Source organism: Tamandua tetradactyla, chromosome 19, assembly GCF_023851605.1.
Source record: "Tamandua tetradactyla isolate mTamTet1 chromosome 19, mTamTet1.pri, whole genome shotgun sequence".
In the NCBI taxonomy this organism is placed as follows: Eukaryota; Metazoa; Chordata; class Mammalia; order Pilosa; family Myrmecophagidae; genus Tamandua; species Tamandua tetradactyla.
Genome location: NC_135345.1, coordinates 19,569,414 through 19,591,037, shown reverse-complemented (window position 1 = coordinate 19,591,037; position 21,624 = coordinate 19,569,414). Strand labels below are relative to the sequence as shown.

Here is a 21,624-nt window from a genome sequence, read left to right as displayed (position 1 = left end):
TTAGGGGAAAAGTTTTCTATTTCCCCATTGAGGATGATATTAGCTGTGGGTTTTTCATATATTCCCTCTATCATTTTAAGGAAGTTCCCTCGTATTCCTATCCTTTGAAGTGTTTTCAACAGGAAAGGATGTTGAATCTTGTGAAATGCCTTCTCTGCATCAATTGAGATGATCATGTGATTTTTCTGCTTTGATTTGTTGATATGGTGTATTACATTAATTGATTTTCTTATGTTGAACCATCCTTGCATAACTGGGATGAATGCTACTTGGTCATGATGTATAATTCTTTTAATATGTTGCTGGATTTGATTTGCTAGAATTTTATTGAGGATTTTTGCATCTATATTCATTAGAGAGATTGGTCTGTAGTTTTCTTTTTTTGTAATATCTTTGCCTGGTTTTGGTATGAGGATGATGTTGGCTTCATAGAATGAATTAGGTAGCTTTCCCTCCACTTCAATTTTTTTGAAGAGTTTGAGGAGAGTTGGTACTAATTCTTTCTGGAATGTTTGGTAGACTTCACATGTGAAGCCGTCTGGTCCTGGACTTTTATTTTTGGGAAGGTTTTGAATGACTGATTCAATTTCTTTAAGTGTGATTGGTTTGTTGAGGTCATCTATTTCTTCTTGAGTCAAAGTTGGTTGTTCATACCTTTCTGGGAAGTTGTCCATTTCATCTACATTGTTGTATTTATTAGCGTAAAATTGGTCATAGTATCCTATTATTACCTCCTTTATTTCTGTGAGGCCAGTGGTTATGTCTCCTCTTCCATTTCTGATCTTATTTATTTGTGTCCTCTCTCTTCTTCTTTTTGTCAATCTTGCTAAGGGCCCATCAATCTTGTTGATTTTCTCATAGAACCAACTTCTGGTCTTATTGATTTTCTCTATTGTTTTCATGTTTTCAATTTCATTTATTTCTGCTCTAATCTTTGTTATTTCTTTCCTTTTGCTTGCTTTGGGGTTAGTTTGCTGTTCTTTCTCCAGTTCTTCCAAGTGGACAGTTAATTCCCGAATTTTTGCCCTTTCTTCTTTTCTAATATAGGCATTTAGGGCAATAAATTTCCCTCTTAGCACTGCCTTTCCTGCTCCCATAGGTTTTGATATGTTGTGTTTTCATTTTCATTTCCCTCAAGATATTTACTAATTTCTCTTGTAATTTCTTCCTTGACCCACTCATTGTTTAAGAGTGTGTTGTTCCGCCTCCACGTATTTGTGAATTTTCTGGCACTCTGCCTATTATTGATTTCCAACTTCATTCCTTTATGATCTGAGAAAGTGTTGTGTATGATTTCAATCTTTTTAAATTTGTTGAGACTTGCTTTGTGACCCACATATGGTTTATCTTTGAGAATGATCCATGAGCACTTGAGAAAAAGGTGTATCCTGCTGTTGTAGGGTGTAATGTTCTGTAAATGTCTGTTAAGTCTAGCTCATTTATTGTAATATTCAAATTCTCTGTTTCTTTATTGATCCTCTGTCTAGATGTTATGTCTATTGATGAGAGTGGCGAATTGAAGTCTCCAACTATTATGGTACATGTGTCTATTTCCCTTTTCAGTAATTGCAGTGTATTCCTCATGTATTTTGGGGCATTCTGATTCGGTGCATAAATATTTATGTTATGTCTTCTTGTTTAATTGTTCCTTTTATTGGTAGATAGTATCCTTCTTTGTCTCTTTTAACTGTTTTACATTTGAAGTCTAATTTGTTGGATATTAGTATAGCTACTCCTGCTCTTTTCTGGTTGTTATTTGCACGAAATATCTTTTCCCAACCTTTTATTTTCAGCCTATGTTTATCTTTGGGTCTAAGATGTGTTTCCTGTAGACAGCATATAGAAGGATCCTGTTTTTTAATCCATTCTGCCAGTCTATGTCTTTTGATTGGGGAATTCAGTCTATTAACATTTAGTGTTATTACTGTTTGGGTAATATTTTCCTCTACCATTTTGCCTTTTGTATTATATATATCATATCTGATTTTCCTTCTTTCTACACTCTTCTCCATACCTCTCTCCTCTGTCTTTTCATATCTGATTCTAGTGCTCCCTTTAGTATTTCTTGCAGAGCTGGTCTCTTGGTCACAAATTCTCTCAGTGACTTTTTGTCTGAGAATGTTTTAATTTCTCCCTCATTTTTGAAGGACAATTTTGCTGGATATAGCAGTCTTGGTTGGCAGTTTTTCTCTTTTAGTAATTTAAATATATCATCCCACTGTCTTCTTGCTTCCATGGTTTCTGCTGAGAAATCAACACATAGTCTTATTGGGTTTCCCTTGTATGTGATGGATTGTTTTTCTCTTGCTGCTTTCAAGATCCTCTTTTTCTCTTTGACCTCTGACATTCTAACTAGTAAGTGTCGTGGAGAACACCTATTTGGATCTATTCTCTTTGGGGTATGCTGCACTTCTTGGATCTGTAATTTTAGGTCTTTCATAAGAGTTGGGAAGTTTTCAGTGATAATTTCTTCCATTAGTTTTTCTACTTTTCCCTTCTCTTCTCCTTCTGGGACACCCACAGCACGTATATTTGTGTGCTTCATATTATCATTCAATTCCCTAAGCCCCTGCTCAAATTTTTCCATTCTTTTCCCTATAGTTTCTGTTTCTTTTTGGATTTCAGATATTCCATCCTCCAGATCACTAATTCTAGCCTCTGTCTCTTGAAACCTACCATTGTAGGTTTCCATTGTTTTTTTCATCTCTTCTACTGTATCTTTCATTCCCATAAGTTCTGTGATTTGTTTTTTCAGACTTTCCATTTCTTCTTTTTGTTCATCCTATGCCTTCTTCATGTCCTCCCTCAATTTATTGATTTGGTTTTTGAAGAGGTTTTCCATTTTCTGTTCGTATATTCAGAATTAGTTGTCTCAGCTCCTGTATCTCATTTGAGCTATTGGTTTGTTACTTTGACTGGGCCATATCTTCAATTTTCCTGGTGTGATTTGTTATTTTTTGCTGGTGTCTGGGCATTTAATCAGATTTCCCTGAGTGTGGGACCCAGCAGGTTGAAAGACTTTCCTGTGAAGTCTCTGAGCTCTGTTTTTCTTATCCTGCCCAGTATGTGGTGCTTGTCTGTCTGTGGGTCCCACCGGCAAAAGATGTTGTGGCTCCTTTAACTTTGGAAGACTCTCACTGCTGGATGTGTGGTGGAGACAGAGGAAAGTTTGTAGGTTGGTTTTAATGGCTTCAAATTGTGAAGTCCTAGGATCTGAATTCCTTGAGAGAGGAATTCCACCTGTGTTGCATTTCACCCCTCCTGAGGGGAAGTTTCAGGTGGTAGAGAGCCCTGAATGCAGCCTGTTTCTGCGTTCGGGGCAGTTGCAATCTGTGTAATCCCAGCGCTGAGCCCAGAGGCAACCAAGCCTCCATAGAAACTGCCGCAGAAGGCTCTGTTTCGCCCCCTTTCCTCTTTTTCAGTTAGCCCAATAGGTGACTTCCTCCTTGACCAGTTTCACCTGAGCTGAGGGCCTATTTTTAGTAGTCAGAAGTTGTTCATTAATGCCACTATTGGTGTTAGGTTTGGCTCAGTCTCTACTACTGTTGGAGACTCTTTCCTTTTCCTCCGGGAAGTCACCTGTGGGGGAGGGGTGCCGGCCACCGTGGCTTGGGGAACTGCTGATCCGAGGCTCCCAGCCAGCCTGGGAAGCCGCGTGTATGGGAGGGGCTCTGGTCGCTGGCTGCCGTGGCTTTGGAAACTGGCGATCTGAGGCTCCCAGCCGGTCCGGGAAGCCGCGTGTGTGGGAGGGGCGCCGCGGCTTGGGGAACCACTGATCTGGGGCTCCCAGCCGGCCCGGGAAGCCTCGTGTGTGGGAGGGGCTCCGGTCGCCGGTCACCGTGGCCCGGGGAACTGCTGATCCGAGGCTCCCAGCCGGCCCGGGAAGCTGCGTGTGTGGGAGGGGCTCTGGTTGCTGCGGCTTGGGGAACCGCTGATCCGAGGCTCCCAGCCGGCCCGGGAAGCTGCGTGTGGGGTAGGGACACCGGCCGCCGCGGCTTGGGGAACAGCTGATCCGAAGTTTCCAGCCGTCCCGGGAAGGAGGGAGGGAGGGTCTCTGGCCACCAACCGCCGCGGCCCGGGGAAGCGCGTATCGCTCGGGGACCTCACCGCAGTGGAGTCTCCTAGCCGGTCCAGCCATCCCAGATTGGGGTACACTGTGTGTCTGGTCTTTGTTGCGGCTCTGGGAGCTGTTCTGTACGGTTTCTAGTTATCTAGTAGTTTTTCTGGAGGAGGAACTAAGACGCGCGCACCTTACTAAGCTACCATCTTCTCCAGAAGTCCCAGAATCAAAATTTTTAAATGCTAAAATATGCAGTGAACAACAAAAGATTACAAGATAAATAAATAAATAGTCAATGATGTCCCATCCAAAGAAACAGGATAAAAGTCTAGAAACCATGAATGAAGAAGACCAGACTTTGGACATACCTAAAAAAAAAAAAAACACTTTTAAGCAAATGATCCTTGATAAGCTCAAGGAGATTAAGGAAAACACAGAGAAAGAACTAGAGGATATCAGGACAATAACTAATGAACAGTTATTAGAATCTCAATAGAATATTAGAATCTCAATGGAAAGAAATATCTTAGGTTCAAACCTCCACTTATGTGATTCTGCTCTTGAAGCCACTCCTTCAATTTGTCTCTTATTTGTCTCTTAGTCAAAGGTGGGAGTGGTTCTTCTCATGCACATTTTTCAAAAACCTTGCCAGCCTTGTGCACAGTTCAAGCAAACCCAAACCATCAGATGATAGAACTTTCCACAGATCATTCCTGGATAACCAATTCTAATTCTGGCTTACACGGATGGCTGACTGAATCCATGTACAGTCACATTTTGTTTAACCAAAGGTTGTCCACTTAAATCCTTATTTGGATCCCTGCCATCTGGGGACTCACTTGCCAAATGTTCAGAGAAGTCTCTAATAAAGCCAATACTGGCCCATCTAGAGCACACTATCTGGATAGACTCATATTTTCCAAACCTTCAATTTATGCTTTTTATGTGCTTAAGATGTCAGTTTTCCATTTATCCCTTTTCTCTCACATTTTAGTATAAGTTACAAGGAGAAGCTAGGCTGCACCTTCCATACTTAGCTTGGAAATCTTTTCAGCTAAGTATCCAAGTTCAATACATATAATTACAACATTCAATCCAGCATCAGTATGCAATTTTACTAAGTCCTGTAGATTAATAATGATTTCCTCCCCCCCAATTTTCAATAACACACTCATCATTTCCTTCTAAGACCTAATCAAAGGTACCTTTAATATCATATTACTACCAACAGTATTTTCAAAGCAATCTATGAGTTTTCTATCAAGCACTTAACAGTTCTTCCAATCTCTGTCTATTATGCTATTTAGAAACCATTTCCAGAGTTTCAGCTTCTTTTCAGAACAGCAACTCATTTTCTGGTACCAAAAACTGTTTTAGTTTCACAGATGTAAAAATAAATATCATACAATGAGTTGGCTTAAATAATGAGAATTTCTTGGCTCACAGCTTTGAAGCTAGGTGAAATGCAAAATAGAGCCAACAGCAAGGTGCTTTCTCCCCAAAGACTGTGACATTCTGGGCCAGAGATGCTTTATCCTTGGATTTTCTGTCACATGGCAATGCACATGGCAGTACTTCTGTCTCTTCCAGGTTCATTTCACTTCTAGCTTCTGTCTGCTCACTGTGGATTTACTCTCCATCTTACTTTGACTCCACTTATAAATGCTTCCAGTAAACCCAGAATAAAGCCCAATCTGATTCAGTTGGACCATACTTTAATGGAAGTGGTCTCTTTAAAGAAATCTTATTTATAATGGGTTCATACTTATAGAATATAGAACAAGGCCGAAAGCATGTCCCATCTGTAGGGACATGTACTGTTCATTCCACCATAGTAGTCATTATTGAAAGAATGAGGACAAAAAGATATGAGGCTTTATTACAAATAGAAAATGGCAGAAGAAAGATCTGCATGATCAGTAGTTACCTTAAATGTATGTTGGTTAAACTCTCCAGTCTAAAAAACAGAGATTGGCAGAAGAGATAAAAAAGCATGACCTAGCTATGTGCTGTAGACTCACCTTGACTTCTAAGACACAAGCACATTGAAAGTGAAAGAATGGAAAAAATAGAAACCAGACAAGAGCTGTGGTAGCTATACTAATATCAGATAAAATAGACTTGAGGTAAAATCTGTGAAAGAAAAATAAGGTTACTATATACTATTATCCTTTATTATATACTAATAAAGACATCAATTCAACAATAAGACATACCGATTATAAATATAACAGCAGACTGTCAAAATATATGTAACAAATAATATATTTGAATGGAATTTAGAGTATTCTACATTAATATCAGGACACTTCAAGCACCACTCCCACTAATGTATAGAACATTAAGACAGTATATCAATAAGGAAATAGAAGATTTGAACAAAATTATAGTCCAAATAGGCTTAGCAGATATATAGAGAGCACCTCACCTAAAAGCAGCAGAATGCATATTGTACTGTAGTGCCATAGATCATATTACAGTTTAGATCACATGCTCTGTCAGAAATCAAGTCTCAATGAACTCAAAATTATTCTATCATTCAACGTTTCTCTTCTGATCACAATGTAATGTGGTCATAAATCAACAACTTAGGGAGAACTGAGAGATCTCCAAACACTTAGAAATTAAACAACACACTTTTGAACAACCAGTGGGTCAAAGAAGAAATCTTAAAGGAAATCAAGAAATACCTTGAAGCAAATGAAAATGAAAACACAACATACTAAAACTTCTGAGATGCAGCAAAGGCAGTGTTGAGATGGACATTTATAGCTCTACGTGCAGACATTGTAAAAAATGAAAGACAAAAAATGAGAGACCTAACCTCATAAATGGAGAAATTATGAAAGACAAAATCAAAATATATAAAGAGAGAGCAGAATGAAAGAGATAACACATATCAGTGCAGAAAAATGAAATAGAGAAAAAAAGTAGAGAAAATATAGAGAGAATTAATGGAACCAAAAGTTGGTCCTATGAAAGGATCAATAAGAGCTACAAATCTTTAACTAGGCTGACAGAGGACATTAAAAGAGGACACAAAGCACACAAAATCAGAAATGAAAGTGGGGGGTGAACATTGGGACATTGACCCCATAGGAATAAAAAGGATTATGAGGATACTATGAACAACTATATGCCAACAAATTAGATAATATAGAAAAACTGTACAAATTCTGAGAAACACATAGAGTACACTGGCTCAAGAAATAGAATATCTCAGTATATCTATAACTAGTAAAGGGATTGAATCACTAAGCAAAAACCTCCCAACAAAGAAAATTCCAGGACCAGAATTCTTTCAGGGGAACTTTACAAAACATTCCAAGAAGAATTAACACCAATATTCTTGAAATCTTTCAAAAATTTGAAGAGGAGAAAATACATCCTAATTCATTCCATGAGGCCAACATCAGCCTGGCACAAAAGGCAGATAATGATACCACAAGAAAAGAAAATTATAGATCAATATTCCTTAAGAATATAGATGAAAAATTCTCCAACAAAATATAAGAAAATCATCTCTAACATCTTATTGAAAGAATGCTACACCATGATCAATTGGGATTTATGAAAGGGTGGCTTGACATAAGAAAATCAGTGAATATAATATACCATATTCTTAGAACAAAGGGGAAAAAAAGCAAATGATCACCTTAATTGACACAGATAAGGTATTTTATAAAATGCAGGATGCCTTCTTGATAAAAAACACATAGAAAACCAGGAACAGAAAGAAATTTCCTCAGCATGATAAAGGACATATACGAAAAACTCACAGCTAACATAATACTCAACTGTGAATGGCTGGAACTTTTCCTTTAAGATCAGGTATAAGAAAGATATCCACTGTCACCACTGTTATTCATACTGTGCTGGAAATATTAGCCATAGGAATTAGACAAGAAAAAGAAACAAAAGAGAGCCTAATTAAGGAAAAAAAGTAAATTTTTTCCTATGTAAAGAATATTAGCCATAGGAATTAGGCAAGGAAAAGAAACAAAAGACAGCCAAATAGGGGGAAAAAAGTAAAATTTTTCCTATGCGAAGATTATGTACACATATGTAGAAAAAATGTTGGGAAATCCACAGTTATACTTGAACTAATTATCTGATTCAGCAGAACGATGGGGTACAAGTTTAATAAGCAAAAATTAGTCAGTATTTCTATACACTAGTAATGAATAATCTAAAAGGAAACCAAAACAAAAAATTCCATTTACAATATCAACTAAAATAATAAAATATCCTTGGATAAATTTAACCAAAGATTTAAAAGATTTATATATGGGAATCTAAAACATTTTGCTAAAGTAAATCAAAGAGAACTTAAATAAATGAAAAAACATTGTGTGATCATGGATTGGAAGACTAAATATTGTTAAGGTTTCAATTTTATCTAAAGTTATTTGCAGATTCAATGCAACCCTAATCTAAAAATTCTAAATTCTAAAATTCTAAAAGCTTTCTCTGCAGGAATGGAGAAACCAATTATCAAATTTTTGTAGTATTTGAATAGTCAAAACAAATGTAGGAAAAAATTGAAAGGCTCACACTTTCCAATTTAAAAACTTGCTACAGAGTTACAGTAATCAGAACAGGATGGTTCACTCACAAGGACAAATATATAGACCAAATAAATCTAATTTAGATTTCAGAAACAAGCCTTCACCTCTATGACTAATTGATCTTTGACAAGGGTGTCAAGTTCACTCAATTGTGAAAGAATTGTTGCTTCAACAAATTGTACCATATAAACTGGATGTATCAGTTTGAAAAGTTTATGTACCCTAGAAAAGCCATATTTTAATCCTAGTCAAACTTGTGGGGGCACTGGTTTCTTCTAATCCTTATTTAGTACTGTATATTGGAAATTTTAGTTAGATTACCTCCCTGGAGATGTGATTCAATCAAGTGTGGGTATTAAACTTGATTAGGTGGAGATGTGTCTCCACCTATTCCAGGTGGGTCTTGATAACTTTACTGAGATCCTATAAAAAGGGAGATATTTTTGGAGAGAATGCCTTTTGAAAACAATGAGAAAGCCACATCAGAGTTCAGCAGAGCCATGAGGCTAAGAGAACCGCAGAGTCCACCAGCCAGCAACCTTTGGATATTCTGAGAGAGGAAAGAAGGATGACAGAATGCACAGATCCACAAAGCAGAGAGTCCACCAGCCAGTGACTTTTGGAGATGAAGAAGGAAAATGCCTCCCAGGGAGCTGGAGAGGAAGCTAGCAGATGACACTGTGTTTGCCATGTACCTTTCCAGGTGAGAGCAAAACCCTAACCAAGTTTGCCATATGTCTTTCCAGATGAGACAGAAACCCTGAACTTCATCGGCCTTCTTGAATCAACGTATCTTTCCCTGGATGCCTTAGATTGGACATTTCTATTGACTTGCTTTAATTAGGACATTTCCATGGCCTAAAAACTGTTAACTTGCAACTTATTAAATTCCCCTATTTAGAAGCCATTCAGCTTCTGGTATATTGTATTCTGGTAGCTAACAAACCAGAACACAGGATATACAAATTTGAAAAAATGAAGGTGTATCATATACAAATATTAACTCAAAATGGGTCAAAAACCCTAAATATAGGAACCAAAACTGAAACAAAACAACAACAACAAAAACTCATAGAAAAAAATCTTCAGGACATTGTGTAATGCAGTTGTGTCTTAGCTTTTACGTTAAAACTACAAGCAACAAAATCAAAAGTGGATAAATCAGACTTCATAAAAATTAAAAATTTTTCTGTATCAAAGGACTCTATCATAAAAGTAAAAGGACAGACTATTGAATGTGAGAAAACATTTGGATATCAGATATTCAATAAGGCTATTTTATACTGAATATATAAAAACATCCTACAACTCAAAAATAAAGACAAACGACCCAATTAAAAAACAGACAAAAGGCTTGCATCAACATTTCTCCAAAGAAGATATACAAGTGGCTGAAAAATACATAAAAATTCCTCAACATCATTATCCACTAGGGAAATCAAATCAAACCACAATGAAATATCTTTTCATAATCATTAGAATAGATACTATTAAAAAACAAAACAGAAAGCAGACACTACAAGTGTAGAAGAGTATGTGAAGAAATAGAAGTGTTTGCTAATTGTTGATGAGTATGTAATGGTGCAGCTGCTGTGGAAGACAGTTTGGTGGTTCCTCAGAAAGTTAAATATGGAATCACCATAAACCTGGTAATTTCACTTATAATATATGCCCCAAAGAATTTAAATTGGAGCTTCACAACATATTTGCTTGCCAGTGTTCAGAGTAGCATTTATAATACCTGCAAAAAGATGGAAGCAGCCCAAATGTCCTTCCAAACAGATGAGAAGTTCAACAAAATGGGACATGTTCATTTAATGGTATGTTATTCAGCTCTAAAAAGAAATGACATTATGATACATGCAACAATAAAGATGAACATTGAAGATGTCATATTGAGTTGAATGAACCTGGTGCAATAGAACAAACACTGTGTCTTCTTATTGATATGAAATAATTAGTATAAGCAAATTCATAGAATTAGAAACTTGAATGCAGTTTACCAGGGGCCGGGTGATAGTACAAAATGGGGAGCCATGCTTTATTAGCAGAGAATTTTTATTTGGGGTGATGGAAAATTTTGGTAATGGATGGTTGTGATTGGAGCTCAACATTGTGTATGTAATTAACACTACTTAATTATATATTTGAATTTGTTTAAAAGGGGCAATTTTTGTTTATATATATATAATTACTGGAATCAAATTAAAAAAGAAATATAGGAATGTACAATGCAAACAGTGAATCCTAATGTAAACTATAGATGATAGGTAACAGTACATTTATAATAATGTTCTTCATCAATTGTAAAAATGTACCACACTAATGCAAAGAGTTAATCATAGGGAAATATCTGTGTGTGTGTATGTGTCTGTATATACGTAGGTTTCAGAGGTTAGGTGAAAATGAGCTTACAGAGTCTACCGAGCCCTCCTATAGAAGGCAGAGGTAGAACAGTCCGGTCATGGCTTTATGGCCATATGATATATGTGGTAGTAACTGGGACTGTGAGGAAATTGTTTCCTAGGGAAGAAGAGATATTCTTATTTGTTTATTTAGAATTTCTATGACGGTACACACAAGTTTAAGACAAGTCACATGCACAGAACGGGTCAGATTGACCCTGTCTTTTGGCTTCCAGTTATTCTCTAAACTCACTATATGGATAAACTCTCAAGAAGAGCACCAGCACAGGTCAATTTTCAAAGAAAACATGAAACATGTTTTATTCTCTCTCTCTCTCTCTCTCCCTCCTCCTAGCATTCAAGGAGAACTCTTTCATAACATAGCTGGGCGCAACCTTAAGGAACGCATGCCAGGAATTCCAGCAATAGCACAGTAAAGTCTCAAAATGTCTAGATTTATGCAAAAGGTTACAAAACATGCAGAGAAACAGGCAGTGATGACTCTGGCGAAGGAGATTAGAGCATTAGAGACCATCAATAAAGAGAACTTGACCTTGAACATATCCAACAAAGATTTTCTTAATGGTCCTAAATATGCTCAATGAAGTACAGGAAAATATTGATAAATAAAGGATATTAAGGAAACAATGGATGAACACAAAGGATTTTTGGTAAAATGGTGGAGAGTATGAAAAGGAACAAACAGAACTGTAGATCACAAGAGAACTAAAATTTTCCTGGAGGGACTTAACAGCAGATTGGAGCTGTCAGATGAGAGAATCAATAACTGTGATGATAAGACAACTGAAACCATAAAGTTTGAGGACCAGAAAGTAGAAAGAATGAGGAAAAATGAACAGAGCCAGAGGAATCTGAGGGACACATCAAGTTTATCTGCATTATGGGCATCCCAAAAGGAGAAGGAAGAATAAAGACTCAGAATATTCTAGAATAATGGCATAAAACTTCCCTAATTTAATGAAAGAAATGAATGGATAAACCCAATATACCTACACTGCAGCTAATTAATTGAATTGTCAAATGCCAAAGGTAAATTCTGAAAGCAGCAAGAAAGAATACGTATGTTTTGTACAGGGGAGCTGTACTAAAATAAAGTGCCCATTTCTTTTCAGAACTATGTAAGCAAGAAGGCAGTGGGATGACATATTTAAACTGCTGAAAGAAAAAAAAAAGTCAACCAATTATTCCTTACCTGCAAAATTGTCTTTTAAAAATGAGGGAGATAGTAAGACATTCCCAAGTAAGCAAAAGCTGAGCATTTCTTATCACTAGATTAGCTTTACATAAGCTGCTAAAGAGAGTTCTGCAGGTTGAAAGAAAAGAACAACAAAAAATAGATCAAAGCCTCATGAGGAAATCAAATCCTCAGGTAAAGGTAACAACATGGGTACATATAAATACCAGTTTATTTGCTTTGTAACTCTACTTTTTGCTTCCTACAGGATCTAAAAGGAAAATGCATGTCATAATTACAAATAAATATTTTTGGACTCAATGTACAGACACATTTATAATTTGTGACAATGACTACATAAACATGAGAGGACAGTAGAGTGTAGAAGCAGTATTTGTGTATACTGTTGCTAAGTTGGTCTCAAAGTAAACAAGATTTTTATAGATTTAGGAAATTAAATTTAAGTCCATGATGATTACAAGGAAAATAAGAGAAAACTCAAGCTCAAATAGACTGAAATTACAATACAGGTAGCCATTGGCGGGGGAGGACAGGGAATGAGCATCTAATACACACCAAGTATAGGGTTTCTGTTTAGTAGATGGGAAAGTTTTCGTAATGAAAAGTAGTGTGTGTACCATAAAATTGTGGGTATGTTTAATCCCTCTGAATTTTGGGAGTGATTGAGATGGGAAATTTCGTGTTGGATATATGTACCAATAATAATAAAAAAAAAAGAAATAATAACACAATGACAATAATACAATAGATGATCCTAGTTGGGTTCTAAAAAAGGAAGAGGAAAGACTCAAAGGACATTGCTGGGGCATATGAAAAAATGGGAATATAGCTGATAAACTTGTATATCAATGTTATTTCCTGAACTTGACAACTGCACTTAAGATGAGTATATAAGTGAATAGCCTTGTTCTTAGGAACCATACATGACAGCATTATGTGTTCAAGGGGCATGATTACACAACCTACACTCAAGTGTTCAGAAAGTGGATAGATAGATAGACATATACACCAATAGATGGATTGAAAGAATGATATGGCAAAAGCAGGAAAATTTTAATAATGGGGGATCTGGGTACCTGGGAATTTTTTTTAATTGTTCTGTAAATTTTAAAGTATTTGAAATAAAAAGTTTTTTTTAAAAAGTAGATTCTGTCCTAAGCACAGTCTTAAAGAGTCAAGGGAAGACTTCAGAAGTAGAAGAATGATGCTTCTTTTTAAGAATATTCAACCCCCCAAATTGGCCATTGCATTTATCTGTACAGTTTCATATGATAATATTACTATATGCAAGTCTTTGACCAGAGATATCTTTACTAATGCTGCCACTAACTGAAGCATTTCCTTATAATTTTGGAGGTAGTAATAGGTATCCTATTTATAGTGTGGATTTTGTGTGTGTGTGTGTGTGTTTGTGATCATAATGTCAAGCATCCTTTATAGAATGTGTATCCGGGTCTTTTCACTGTCTCAGTATTTTGGCTCAGGCCTGCATTTTGAGGACCATGGAAGATAGAAAGTTGGTGAACACATCGGTACTGCACTTTCAAAATAGCAAAACATGTCCAGACGTTATCAGCCATGTTACTCATTGCCATTATTTATAAGTGAAGTTTAAAATTTTCAATTATAAATAGTGAGTCTGGGAATTAGGGAGATTTTTTTTATTTTAACTTAGAAGGAAAAGTTGTTCTAGTTTGCTAGCTGCCAGAATGCAATATACCAGAAACAGAATGACTTTTAAAAAGGGGAATTTAATAAGTTGCTAGTTTACGGTTCTAAGGCTGAGAAAATGTCCCAATTAAAACAAGTCTATAGAAATGTCCAATCAAAAGTATCCAGAGAAAGATAGCTTGGTTTAAGAAGGACGATGAAGTTCAAGGCTTCTCTCTCAAGTGAGAAGGCACATGGCAAACACAGTCAGAGTTTGGCTCTCATCTAGAAAAGGCACATGGTGAACACAGTCAGGGTTCCTCTCTCATTTGGAAGGGCACATGGTGAACCCGGCATCATCCGCTAGCTTCCCCTCCTGGCTTCCTGTTTCATGAAGCTCCCTGGGAGGCATTTTCCTTCTTCATCTCCAAAGGTTGCTGGCTGGTGGACTCTGCTTCTAGTGGCTATGTTGTTCTGCTCTGCTCTTTCTGAATCACTCATTCTCCAAAATGCTTCCTCTTTTATAGGACTTCAGAAACGAATCAAGACCCACCCAGATGGGTGGAGACATGTCATCACCTAATCCACCTTAACAACCACTCTCGATTAAATCACATCTCCAGGGAGATGATCTGATTACAGTTTCAAACATACAGTATTGAATAGGGATTATTCTGCCTCTATGAAATGGGATTTAGATTAAAACATGGCTTTTCTAGGGGATTTACATCCTTTCAAACCAGCACGAAAGGTTATATTGTTACCCTTTCATACTAGGTGGTAGAGTAAGAGATAATCCTTCTAACCTGTCACCAGGCAAGGAAGCAAAGTTCTGAGAGATGCATTCATGAAGATTTTGGGAGTACTGGCTGAATATTTATGAATTACGAAACCTAGGACCCTTGTTTTGTCAAAAGACCAGAGCAAAAGTGATGAGAAAGTTCTTTGGAAACTTGACATGTCACTTGGATTTTGGGGACACATTTGACTATAAAGAACAGTGCTTGTGTCCCACCTATATAATTTTGAAGGAGAGCAGTTGCCAGGAGCTTCCTGGAATGGCCAGAAGGCAGAATCCTAAGAGAGAGAAGCGAAGGGATTTATTAAGAGACAGGCTAAACTGTGCAGTGGCTTTGGAAACTTAACAGTAGAGCCTGGATTTGAAGGTCACTATAATGGAAAAATAGAGGTCTGTGTTAGCCCAGAGCAAACCACAACAACACCAAGATGTGAGAGTTGTATTCCTTTTAGTCTAAGATCTCCTTCTCTGCTGACTTTGACTTTCTCTTTGGAGGTACTTGAAAACTGAAAAAAGCGTAAGACCACACCCACATTCCCCTGTAGAGTGCCTATCACAAGTAAAGTCGATTATGCCTGAGATGTAGCTAGGGGAGAATTATTGATTAAATGTGAAATTGAAGTGCTGAAATTAACTTAGGCCAAAATTTTAAATCCTGAAACTGAGTCATAATTATGAAAACTGAAATTTTTGGTAACCAATATGATACGAAAACCAAGATTTCAACCTAAGTTATGATCCAGAGATGGATGCGTATAAGAGGGTGAATTGATAAAGCATGGTTGAGAGGCATCACGGGAGAAAGATAAAGTAATCGAATTCATTGCATGTATCTCATTTCTCATCATAGTGTCAAACCTCACAGCAACACTGAATAGATATCATCAATCCTTGCTCTATAGATGAAGATTCTGAGGCTTCATGGGCTCATTTAAGAGCTGGGATTAAAACTCTTAGTGGAAATTAATATTTCCTGGCATTTGAGATCCTAACAAGAATTTCTCTCTCTCTCTCTCTCTCACTTTTTCTCTCTCAGATTCAATTTAGAAGACCTGTACCTGAACTTGCTGATGTTAGCTCTCTCTGCCTCTGTGAGAAGGTTGATAATTATGGAACTAGATCAGGAGGGCACTCAAAGATAGGGCAGTGGTGTGCAAACTGTGCTAGGATTTGGGAACCCCATAAGGACAGGTCTATTGGTCCTGGGGCCTTTCATCTCTAATGAAAACTGGCCAGCTCCATTTTATTATATACTCATTTTTTAAGGCTATTATTTCAAGTAAATGAATATATAAACAGATGGATAGATAGATACATAGATAGATAGATAGATAGATAGATAGATAGATAGATAGATAGATAGATAGATAGATAGATAGATAGATAGATAGATAGAAGGATTGGCATCTACTGTGAGATGCATTAAGAATCCAGGAGAGCTTAAATTACTAGGAACATTTAAAATAAATTATTAGCAGCAACCATAGACAATTCAGCTAACCTTTTAAGTCTCTACTTTCTAGATCTGCTTCCTTCAGAACTTCTTCTGGGTTTTTGCTGATCATAATGAGGTACTGAATGAGAAAAGAACTTGTGAGCTGTGAAGTGCTATACAAGTGTATGGTTATTATTCATTTGTTACCACAGCAACTGAAGGGCATCTCTGTGACAACACAACATCTAACTGAAAAGCAATGATTAAAAAAAATATATTGTCAAGGATGATGTACATGACATTTTAGCAGCCAGAAAGCTATTTCTCTTTTATTCCTTTTTTTTAACAACTAAGAAAACATTGCATGTACATGCAGGTAATTTAAAAAATAAGATTCTATAAAAACTACTGCAATTTTGGTAAGTGTCCTTGCAATGTTTTTTCTTTGCTTATGAATATAGATATAAATAGATCTTCCATTTTTAAAATTGAGACCCTACTGTATATTGTTTCATAACTTGTCTTTCCTGAATAATATGTCATGTCTCTTTAGTTTATTAAATATTCTTCAAAAGTATGATTTTAGTGATCAAATATTATCACATGACTATGACATAATTTTTTCAACCAATAAATACCCTGATAGACATGTTTATGTTTGTTTGTTTGTTGTTTTTTGCTATGGAAACAAGCTTTAACAAATAGTTTAGACTTTCAGAAATGCACAGACAGGCTTTCTCTCAGTGGCATTTGAGCTGAGGCAGAATAGTCAGAAGAAGCCAGATGCTACTGCAGGTAGAAGAACCAAGAATATAAGGTCTTTGTGGAAATTAGGTTTAACTAATATGGCACTGTATAATTTCTCCAAGAATATGTATGTATATATTCCATATATTAATGAAGTTATTGACTTAAGTAATAGTAGGGTAGAAAGAGTTCCATTCCTGCTCACCTAATTTAGATAGACTCTCTCCCCTATAGAAGCTTTCCATTGCCCACATGGGATTTTTATAGAAACTCCCATCCCTGTCACCACTTACACTATTATTTGCCATATATTATTTTGTCAGGAAATTGTTGAACGAATACAAAGAGGTAAAAATAACTTCTGTTTAGTTTACTATTTTATAAAGTAATAACAATAAAAACACATCCCTGTCATATAGATTTCCCGAAATAAGATAATTTTTACATGCTGATGACTAGGTTTTAATTATTTAAAGGTATTTCTATAATGAACAAAATATAAACTATGCAGAACTCCATATCAATTACTTTCTTTTAGATGTAAATTTTAAGCATCGACCCCATAGATAAAGAGTTAAAACAGGAAAACAAAAATGTTTGGAAGATGGGCTGGGCAGTGATGATTTAAGTATGAAAAAAATGTTGACCCTCATATATTTTCTTTGTTACTGTTTTGATAATAATTCATGGCATTTACTTACAGAACATATAGTGTCCTTGTTTGAAGATTAAGAATAGCCAGTTTAAAAGTATGATCATCTTTCATGTACCATCATTTTCCATATAAACTATATTTTTCCTTTATACTCCAGGATGTTTTGGAAGGCTTAGAAAAGATGTTGGGATATTGTGTTCTGAAGGTTGAGAAGGTAAACTTAAGCATAGAGCATTCCCCTCCTACCTCAATGTCTCCATCTCCTTGCTTGGTCCTTTTGCCAGTGCTTCTGTTTTCCTAATAGGCTAGAAAACAAATTTTTGAATACCCAGTAAAGTAAGTTCATTGTACAGATTTCTGGAATACATAGTTATTTTAATATACCAATTTATTTTTAAACCAACTGCCAGTTAAATCTTAATGCTTAAAGTATCTATATCTGCTTATGTGATTATTGCAGGTAAAAATGTCATCTACCAATTTGAGGGCCATGCCTATCAGTTCCCAGATGGTTCTTCTCAAGAAACTCCACTGCACATAAAACAGTGATTTCAGAAAATCAAGAGAAGTTGAAGTTTTATTGAGGAAAAATGAAAAGTGTTCACAGAAAAGTTCATTTTTGCCATGGGTTTCTCCCGAGAGGCCTGCTCCACAGGTGGACTGGAAATTCAAAAAACCTGGACCACTTCATGCTGCTCTCCATAGAAATGCACATCCACTGTGCATTGTGAAAAAAACACAACAATTCACTCAAATTGTTCTGATTGTGTACCCCATGGTCAGAGTAAGGGTTATTCTGGGAAAAGTGGTGATTATGTCCCTGAGCTGCTCTGATTTGAAGAGAGCTAGACTGAGCAGAACATCTTTTTTGTTGATTCTTTTGTGCCTTAAAACTGAGTCTGGCTGGCAAAGACTAAGCATTGGTCATCTTAGAGCTATGTGGAAGGTTCAAAATTATCTCCCTTCCCTGGCCCCAAAAATATCTGAGAACTTGCTCTTCTGCTTCTGTCTTCCTTAATCCCTCATAGTAAAGTAATGCATTGATTTCACGGTTGCTCAGAGGAAAAGAGATGATTATAATACAGGAAAAAACGAATTTGATCACTCCCATAAGAAAAAACACAACCTTGAACAGATAATGAAGTGAAGTGATGATGGTGGTTGTGGAGAAGTAATATGGTGCTTGTGGTGGTAGTAAAGCTGTTTAGAGATTAGGTTTATCTTTGCTTTATTTTGGTAGCATTTTTCTTTGTGAAGGCCATTTGAGGATGTAGAGATATGATTGAGTTTGGATTCCTTTTCTGATAGCATCAAAGACTCAAAGACTTGAGTTATGAGGATAGCCTCTTACTACTCTGAAATGCATGAGTTAAGTATAATGTTTTTATTTTACAATTTTGGGAGTGGATATGATATACTAGGTAGCCTTGTAGTATTTTTGTAGAATTTTTTCCAGAGTACCATTAATGAAACGGTATTGTAATTAGCAATAATTTAAATATTTTGAATATTGTATTCTTTGAAATATTGTTTGCATATGTCTTCTACTTAATATATAGACAAGTTTTATAAGCACTGGCCTAAATACACTCTGTTCTTATTCATAAAGTAAGAATATTATTATTATATTTTATTATTGTATTTTCCAAAATAAACATTGCATTAGAAGATAATGTATCTGGCTAATAAATTGCATTGTATTGTCTTGTGAATCACAGAACAATTTGTTAATAAATTCTACTAGAACTGATGGGAATAGTTCATATAGAAATTCATGCATCAAGATAAGATTTGAGCCTTCTATTTCTTGATCAATAAGTTTAATACAAAAATGTTTTGCTTTTTCCATTATCCTAGTTGACATTCTAGAGACTTATTGTTCAATCAGGCATTTATTCATTCATTCAGCACATATTTCCCATATTTCTGACAGGCAGTAAGGGTAGAATTATGAAAAAAATAAAATAGTATGATGTTTATTATAAGATTTCAGTGTGTTTGTTCTGACAGAATGAGTGAAGATACATTTCTAAATGTAGGATAAAGACCTCATTTGCAGAATTACTTCTCCCATTATTCTCGGAAATGTCCCTGGGCTCATAATGAGGTCATGTTTGTTATGGAAATGGTAGAAGGACTAACTCAAGTGGGGATTGTATAGTGTTGCACTGGGAAGAAGGAACTCATGACATATGTGGGTCTCTGTAATGATACACTCCTTTGTGCTGTACATGGGGTGTTCCATTATCTATTCCATGATGTCGATATGCACCAGAGAACCTGAAAAAGGCAAGACTACCAGGCTAAGTCTGGCATGATAATGTTTATATATCTTCCTCTATCCTCAAGATTTCTTGATTAAGTAAATGAAAATAAGAGTGCTTAGTAAAATTTGAATTTTATATAAAAACGAATAATTTTTTAGCATAACTGTTAGTGTTCTATAACAATTCTCTCTCTCCCATGAAGCTCATTAGTGCTGTCTATACCACAGAATCTTTAGGCAACATCTAGAGTAGTGCCTATCAACTGGGGATGCAAAGCTCTTCAGCAACAGCAATCATTTTTTTCTGGTAGTGATCCTCAGCCTAGTCTGTGGGCACACCCTCCTGGGGGAAGGGTTTGACTTGGCATGTGAAGGAGGGAGAAGTTGTACTTGGGTAAAATCTTACTACATGTATTTTACATGTGATATATGGTCCCCAGCAATATTATAACCAGAACCCATACTCATCTACTTTGAATAGACTCACATTATCTGGTAAACAGGGCACTATGCATCTCCAATCATTCTTCAGATGGAGGCTTTGTTTGGAGACTCGCAATAACAGTACTAATCTTTATTGAATTGAGTTATTGCTGCTTCAATTCGTGCCACTACCACTGTTGCTGCTGCTATTACTACATTTATTTAATACGCTTTTGAATTTTGATCCTATTTTAAATCCTCTTATCTCAGCAGCTGTATAAGCCATGAATTTCTTGTCATTATTAGTACAAAGTGATAGATGGAGGAAAGAACGGTTCAGTAATTTATCATCCATCATATATGTAGACATCATCAGAAATGGAATTCCTGGTCAGAAACTAAGTTTTATAATGCCAAAAATGAGTAAGTCTTTCCCTTTTTCACCACAGTGCATTTGCATAGTCTCTCCTTTTGCCAGGCAGAAAAATAAGATATGTGGAGAATGGAGAAAGGAGGAAGGAGATACTTTTTTTGCGTTTGTAATACTCCTTTAACAGATAGATAGAACAGATAAAGCAATACACATTTGTTACAATAAATTTGAAAATTACAAAATTAAATAAGAACACTTATCATATGTCCTCCTTAAAAATGAACTTTCATCAAAGAAGTTAGATACAGAAAATCAAATACAGGGTAACACATACTGTATCAGTAAAGCGAATATATGACTCCTTCATCACTAATATATTAACTACTGTCAGTGTGTGAAAGGAAGTTGAAATCATGCTATTCTATCTGATTATCTTAATTATTTATAGGATGATAGGTTTATTTGAAAATTACCTCCCAAATTCTTTTATGATTAATCAGGCAAATGCATTATTTTAAGCAAAATGGGCTATTACCAAGATATAAATTAAATGGTATCTTCTTGTACATTGGTTGTGATCCAACTGTGGAGGCATGACATGAGAATATGAAATATTAATTGTGAATAAAATAAAATAGTTCTGAAAAGTAATGTAAGAGGTGTCATAAGGTAGACATAACAGTGACAATGATGTGAACTGTGGAGCCAGATAGGTCTGCTCTAATTCCTGAACTTTGTATTACATGGCTGTTGTCTGGAGTGTTTCTCTATTTTTGTTCTGTGCCTAGGACTTTTAACAAACTGTTTTATTTTCTTTTTATTAATTTATGGTATCTCTTCCACTAATGTAAAAAGCTCCATGAGAAAAAAGATCTGTGTCTGTTATTTTCACCATACTATCCCTAAGACCTAGAATAGTTCACTGCACGTATTAGATACTCAGTAAATAGTCGTTGAATGAAGGATTGAACAAATGAGTGAATGAATGAATGACTGTATTTTCTAATTATTAGCTGGGTGGTTTGGG

General features: G+C 36.0%; 1 long non-coding RNA gene across 3 annotated transcripts in view; it reads left to right on the top strand.

The window, feature by feature from the left end:
* LOC143663500 (uncharacterized) overlaps positions 1–21,624 on the top strand; it is a 143,025-nt gene that overhangs the window by 24,362 nt on the left and 97,039 nt on the right. The window contains exon 3 of one of the 3 annotated variants that reach the window (XR_013165968.1): positions 17,996–19,107. The exons of the other annotated variants lie outside the window; for them this stretch is intronic. This is a non-coding gene — a long non-coding RNA (uncharacterized LOC143663500). Of the gene's footprint in view, positions 1–17,995; positions 19,108–21,624 lie in introns of those variants that run through there. 3 annotated transcript variants of the gene reach the window in all.